Source organism: Mesoplodon bidens, assembly GCF_964165515.1.
Source record: "Mesoplodon bidens genome assembly, chromosome: 2".
Taxonomy (NCBI): Eukaryota; Metazoa; Chordata; class Mammalia; order Artiodactyla; family Ziphiidae; genus Mesoplodon; species Mesoplodon bidens.
In genome coordinates, this window is record NC_138177.1 from 42,042,466 (window position 1) to 42,050,344 (window position 7,879).

Sequence of the window (7,879 nt, forward strand, 5' to 3'; positions counted from 1 at the left end):
AATACCAAGAAACAAATGACAGTGAAAGCATAACAACCCAAAACCTATGGGATGCAGCAAAAGGAATTTTAAGAGGGAATTTTATAGCAATACAATCCTACCTGAAGAAACAAAAAACATCTCAAATAAACAATCTAAACTTACACCTAAAGCAATTAGAGAAAGAACAAAAATACCCCAAGGTTAGTAGAAGGAAAGAAATCATAAAGATAAGTTCGGAAATAAATGAAAAAGAAATGAAGGAAATGATAGCAAAGATTCATGAAACTAAAAGCTGGTTCTTTGAGAAAGTAAAGAAAATTGATAAACCATTTGCCAGACTCATCAAGAAAAAAAGGGAGAAGATTCAAATCAATAGAATTAGAAATGAAAAAGGAGAAGTAACAACTGATGCTGCAGAAATACAAAGGATCATGAGAGATTACTACAACCAACTATATGCCAATAAAATGGACAACTGGAAGAACTGGACGAATTCTTAGAAAAGCACAACTTTCTGAGACTGAACCAGGAAGAAATAGAAAATATAAACAGACCAATGTGATTGGTCTGAAGTGAACTGTGATTCAATTTAAACTGAAATTGAAACTGTGATTAAAAATCTTCCAACAAACAAAGGCCAGGACCAGATGGCTTCACCGTCGAATTCTACCAAACATTTAGAGAAGAGCTAATACCTATCCTTCTTAAACTCTTCCAAAATATAGCACAGGGAGGAACACTCCCAAACTCATTCTACAAGGCCACCAACACCCTGATACCAAAACCAGACAAAGATGTCACAAAGAAAAAAAACTACAGGCCAATATCACTGATGAACACAGATGCAAAAATCCTCAACAAAATACTAGCAAACAGAATTCAACAGCACATTAAAAGGATCATACACCATGACCAAGTGGGATTTTCCCAGGAATGCAAGGATTCTTCAGTATATGCAAATCAATCAATGTGATAAGCCATATTAACAAATTGAAGGAGAAAAACCATATGATCATCTCAATAGATGCAGAAAAAGCTTCTGACAAAATTCAATACCCATTTATGATAAAAACCCTCCAGAAAGTAGGCATAGAGGGAACTTACCTCAACATAATAAAAGCCATATATGACAAACCCACAGCCAACACCGTTCTCAGTGGTTAAAAACTGAAACCATTTCCACTAAGATCAGGAACAAGACAAGGTTGCCCACACTCAACACTATTATTCAAAATAGTTTTGGAAGTTTCAGCCACAACAATCAGAGAAAAAAAAGAAATTAAAGGAATCCAAATCGGAAAAGAAGAAGTAAAGCTGTCACTGTTTGCAGATGACATGATACTATACATAGAGAATCCTAAAGATGCTACCTGAAATCTACTAGAGGTAATCAATGAATCTGGTAAAGTAACAGGACACAAAATGAATACACAGAAATCCCTTGCATTCCTACACACTAATGATGAAAAATCTGAAAGAGAAATTAAGGAAACACTCCCGTTTACCACTGCAACAAAAAGAATAAAATACCCAATAATAAACCTATCTAAGGAGACAAAAAACCTGTATGCAGAAAACTATAAGACACTGATGGAAGAAATTAAAGATGACACAAACAGATGGAGAGATATACCATGTTGTTGGATTGGAAGAGTCAACATTGTGAAAATGACTATACTACCCAAAGCAATCTACAGATTCAATGTAATCCCTACCAAACCACCACTGGCATTTTTCACAGAACTAGAACAAAAAATTTTACAATTTGTATGGAAACACAAAAGACTCTGAATAGCCAAAGCAATCTTGAGAAAGAAAAACAGAGCTGGAGGAATCAGGCTCCCTGACTTCAGACTATACTACAAAGCTTCAGTAATCAAGACAGTATGGTACTGGCACAAAAACAGAAATATAGATCAATGGAACAGGATAGAAAGCCGAGAGATAACCCCACGCACCTATGGTCAACTAATCTTTGATAAAGGAGGCAAGAGTGTACAGTGCAGAAAAGACAACCTTCTCAATAAGTGGTGCTGGGAAAACTGAACAGCTACATGGAAAAGAATGAAATTAGAACACTCCCTAACACCATACACAAAAAGAAACTGAAAATGGATTAAAGACCTAAATGTAAGGCCAGACACTATAAAACTCTTTGAGGAAAAGAGAGGCAGAACACTCTATGACATAAATCACAGCAATGTCCCTTTTGACCCACCTCCTAGAGAAATGGAAGTAACAACAAAAATAAACAAATGGGGGGTTCCTTAAAAAACTAAAAATAGAATTACCATATGACCCAGCAATCCCACTACTGGGCATATACCCTGAGAAAACCATAAGTCAAAAAGAGTCATGTAACACCATGTTCATCATGGCACTATTTACATTAGCCCAGGACATGGAAGCAACCTAAGTGTCCACTGACAGATGAATAGATAAAGAAGATGTGGCACTTTTATACAATGGAATATTACTCAGCCATAAAAGAAACGAAATTGAGTTATTTGTAGTGAGGTGGTGTAGTGAGTCCTAGGTGGACTCTAGGTCACACATAGTAGTGACCTAGAGTCTGTCATACAGAATGAACTAAGTCAGACAGAGAAAAACAAATACCGTATGCTAACACATATATATGGAATCTAACAAAAAAATAGGTTCTGAAGAACCTAGGGGCAGGACAGGAATAAAGATGCAGATGTAGAGAATGGACATGAGGACATGAGGTAGGGGAAGTGTAAGCTGGGACAAAGTGAGAGAGTGGCATGGACATATATACACTACCAAATGTAAAATAGATAGCTAGTGGGAAGCAGCTGCATAGCACAGGGAGATCAGCTCGGTGCTTTGTGACCACCTGGAGGGTGGGAGGGAAACTCAAGAGGGAGGGGATATGGGGATATATGTATACGTATAGCTGATTCACTTTGTTATACAGCAGCAGCTAACACAACAATGTAAAGCAATTATACTACAATAAAGATGTTAAAAAAATAAATAAGTACTAGGGATGTAATGTAAAACATGACGACTATAGCTAACACTGCTGTATGTTATGTAGGAAAGTTGTGAAGAGAGTAAATCCTATGAATTGTCATCAAAAGGAGAAAGGTTTTTTCCTTTTTTCTTTCTTCCCTGTTTATTGTATCTATATGAGAAGATGGGTGTTAGCTGAACCTATTGTGGTAATTATTTCATAATATGTGTAAATAAAACCATCCTGCTACACACCATAGACTTATACAGTGATATATGTCAATTATTTCTCAATGAAACTGGGGAAAAAAGGATTTTAAATAAGAGAGTTAGTTTACATTGAAAATAAAATCCCATTTTCAGTCTCATCAAAAAGAATAAAATACCTAGGAACAAATCTAACTGAGGAGGTAAAAGACCTGTACTCTAAAAACTATAAGGCACTGATTAAAGAAACTGAAGCCAAACAAATAGATGGAAAGATTTACCATGTTCATGGACTGGATGAATTAATATTGTTAAAAAGACCATATTACCAAAGCAATCTACAGATTCAATGCAAAACCTATCAAAATACAAATGACACTTTTCACAGAACTAGAACAAATAAGTCTAAAATTTATATGGAAACACAAAAGACCTGAATAGCCAAAACAATCTTGAGAAAGGAGTACAAAGCTGGAGGTATCACACTCCCTTATTTCAAACTATAACACAAAGCTAGTCACCAAAGCAGTATGGTATTGGCACTGAAACAGACACAGAGATAAGTGGAACATATTAGAGACCCTGGAAATGTACCCACACCTATATGGGCAATCTACAACAAAGGAGGCAAGAATATACAATGGGAAAAGACAGCCTCTTCAATAAATGGTGTTGGGAAAACTGGACAGCTACATGCAAAAAAATTAAAGTGGACTACTCTCTCACACCATGCACAAAAATAAATTCAAATGAATTAAAGACTTAAATGTAAGACTTGAAACTATAAAACTCCTAGAATAAGAAATAGGCAGTACAATCTTTGACATAGGTCTTAGTAATATTTTGGGAGATATGTCTCCTCAGGCAAGGGAAACAAAAGCAAAAAAAAACAAATGGGACTACAACAAACTAAAAAGCTTTTGCACAGCAAAGGAAACTATCAACAAAATGGAAAGGCTGTCTACTGAATGGGAGAAGATATTTGCAAATAATATATCCAATAAGGGATTAATATCTAAAATATAGAAAGAATCATACAACTCAAAAGCAGGAAAACAAATAACCCAATTAAAAAGTAGGCAGGGCTATATGGGAAAAGAATCTAAAAAAGAGTAGATATATGTATATGTATAACTGATTCACTTTGCTATACACCTGAAACTAACACAACGTTGTAAATCAGCTGTACTTCAATAAAATTTTTTAAAAATAAATAAAGTGTATTTCATTGCTTTAAAAAAAAGTAGGCAGAGGATATGAATATACATTTTTCCAAAAGAAGACACACAAATGGCCAACAGGCACATGAAAAGATGCTCAACATTACTACTCAACAGGGAAATGGAAATCAAAGCACAGTGAGATACTCCCTGATACCTGTTAGAATGGCTATTATCAAATAGATAACAAATAACAAGTGTTGGCAAGGATGTGGAAAAAAAGGAACACTTGTGCATCGTTGGTGGGAGTGTAAATTGGTGCAGCCACTATGGAAAACAATATGGAAGTTCCTCAAAAAATTAAAAACAGAACTACCATACAATCTAGCAATTCCACTCCTAGGTTTTTATCCAAAGAAAATGAAAACACTAATTCAAAAAGATATATGCATCCTTATGTTCACCACAGCATTTTTTATAACAGCCAAGATATGGAAGCAACCCAAGTGCCCATCAATAGATGAATGGACAAAGAAGATGTGGTATACACATATGCAATGGAATATTACTCAGCCAGAAAAAAAGAATGAAATTTTGCCATTTGAGACAACATGGATGGACCTATAAGTCAGACAAAGACAAGGACCATATGATTTCAGTTATATGTGGAATCTAAAAAACAAAACAAATGAACAGACATAACAAAAGAAAAACAGAGTCATAGGTACAAATAGGTGGTTGCCAGATGGGAGAGGGCATTGGGGAGAGGGGAGAAATACATGAGGGAGGTTAAAAGGTACAAACTTCCAGTTGCAAAATAAATGAGTCATGGTATGAAATGTACAGTGTTTGGAATACAGTCAATAATTACATAATATCTTTTTAGGACAGATGGTAACTAGATATATCATGGTGATCATTTTGAAATGTATAGAATATTGAATCACTATGTTGTATAACATAGTTGTGATTCAAGAGGAACTAACATAGTGTTGTAGGTCAATTATACTTTAATAATGAACAAAGAAAAAGACAAACACAGGAAAAGAGATCAGATTTGTGGTTACCAGAGGTGGAGGGGTGGAGGAAGGGGAAATTGGATGAAAGCAGTCAAATGGTACAGACTTCCAGCTATGACTAAGTACTAGGGATGTAATGTACAACCAGAATGATATAATGAACACTGCTGTATGTTCTATATGGAAGTTGACAGTAAATCCTGAGTTCTCATCACAAGGAAAAAATTTTTTCTATTTCTTTAATTTTGTATTAATATGAGATGTTGGATATTCACTAAACTTATTGTGGTAATCATTTTATGATGTATGTAAGTCAGATTATTATGCTGTACACTTTAAACCTATATAGGTCAATTATATCTCAACAAAACTGGAAGAAAAAAAGAATAGTGCTTTTTTTTTTCTTCTCTCCTTTATAGAAGGAATTTCAGATATGGATTAGTCAAAAGTCTCCTGATGGACAAGTAATTGTCTTTGGCTGAGCAATGCTGCCGACCTGAATTAAATAAATTTCAGGAACTTAACATGAAATTCTTAACATAAATTTGTTTTTGTGGTTCAAGAGGGGCTAATGTTAAATATGCAAATGGGTTATGATTAATTACTGCATCATTTGTTATTACATTAAATACTAATACCAAATGAGGAACACCTAGGGCTTCTAGAAGACCACAGATCTAGCCAATTATTGTGGACTCCGAGTTCTTGAGGTTTTGCTGTTAGATCGACCAAAAATTCTAAAGATACAGTCCCCATTGTGTGAAGATTTCAGGGAAACAGTAACTTTTATACACTATAGGTGAAAGTATAGTTGATAAAACTTTTCAGTTGGAAAATTTTATTATGTTATCAAAAACTTTCAAATGTTTAAACTGTTTTGATGAAAAGTATTTCCTCTTTAAGGAGTTTGTCCTACAGAAATATTCACTATTAAAGAGATTCAGGTGTAAGGATGTATGTAAATCTTATGTACACAAGATTATGTGTAAGGATATTCACCATAAATTATTGATATTAAAAAATTTGAAGCAACTTAAATGCAACAACAAGGATTTTATTTTATTTTATTTTTTTATTTTTTGCAGTATGTGGGCCTCTCACTGCTGTGGCCTCTCCCATTGCGGAGCACAGGCTCAGCGGCCATGGCTCATGGGCCTAGCCACTCCGTGGCATGTGGGATCTTCCCGGACCGGGGCACGAACCCGTGTCCCCTGCATCGGCAGGCGGAATCTCAACCACTGCGCCACCAGGGAGGCCCAGGATTTTATTTTATTCACTGTTGGCACATCGACATGATAACATACAGTAGGAAAGGCAGTATAATATGCTAGTTAGAGGAGAAGTTTCCAAATCAGACAAACTAAGGTTTGATCCTTACTTGCTGTGTGACTTTAATATTTTCTAGCCTCATATTTTTCATCTACAAAGTGTTGATAATTACACCTACTTCATATAGATATAAAAATTAAATGAAAGAACATATGTGGGCTTCCCTGGTGGCTCAGTGGTTAAGAATCCACCTGCCAATGCAGGGGACACGGGTTCGAGCCCTGGCCCGGGAAGATCCCACATGCCGTGGAGCAACTAAGCCCGTGCGCCACAACTACTGACCCTGCGCTCTAAAGCCTGCGAGCCACAACTACTGAGCCCAAGTGCCACAACTACTGAAGCCTGAACGCCTAGAGCCCGTGCTCTGCAACAAGAGAAGCCACCCAATGAGAAGCCTGTGCACCACGAAGAAGCGTAGCCCCTACTCGCCGCAACTAGAGAAAAGTGTGCGCAGCAACAAAGACCCAACACAGCCAAAAATAAAAAAAAAAATTTTAATTAAAAAAAAAAGAAAGAATGTATGCTTCTAAACACTTAGCACATTATCTAACACTTGAGAAATATTATTTTCTGTCCATTACAAATGATATTTAAAGTAATATTTCAGAATATGGGAAAATGCTTACAATATTAAGATTTGAACTATATGCAGATAACAATTGCAATTGTAATATAATCCAAATATACCTGAACCTATGGTATGACTGTATTAAGGTCCAACATTTTTTTCTCATCAGCCCCTCTCTGGGTAACTGCAAGACCTCAGCTCTGTCTCTCCAGTATTCCTCGGGATTTCTAGGAAGCCCCAGGGTATATCTTGTGTACATTACATTCCCACAACATCCAGGCTACTCCTGGTGTAACCTAGTCCATAGCAACTGGGTTGAAATTTCTTCTGCCTCCGAGACCAGTCGTGTTATTAAATATGATCTGAAATTCTTTGCGTTTCTTGGCTTTGGTATCTGAAATTAAACTGAAATGTTCTTTAACTGTCCACAGAGAATTAATGTTGCCTGACTTCTACTAACTCTCCTAATAATTATTCTCTCCTTTCATTTACTTTTTTGTCATTTATACCTCTAAATCAATCTTATATGCTGCCCTACTTATATTTTTATTTTTTAAAATTTTATTGAATGAAAGATTCTTTAAATTCTACAGTGCTTTCCAATCTTCAAAAGTTTCACACACATGATTTCATATAAT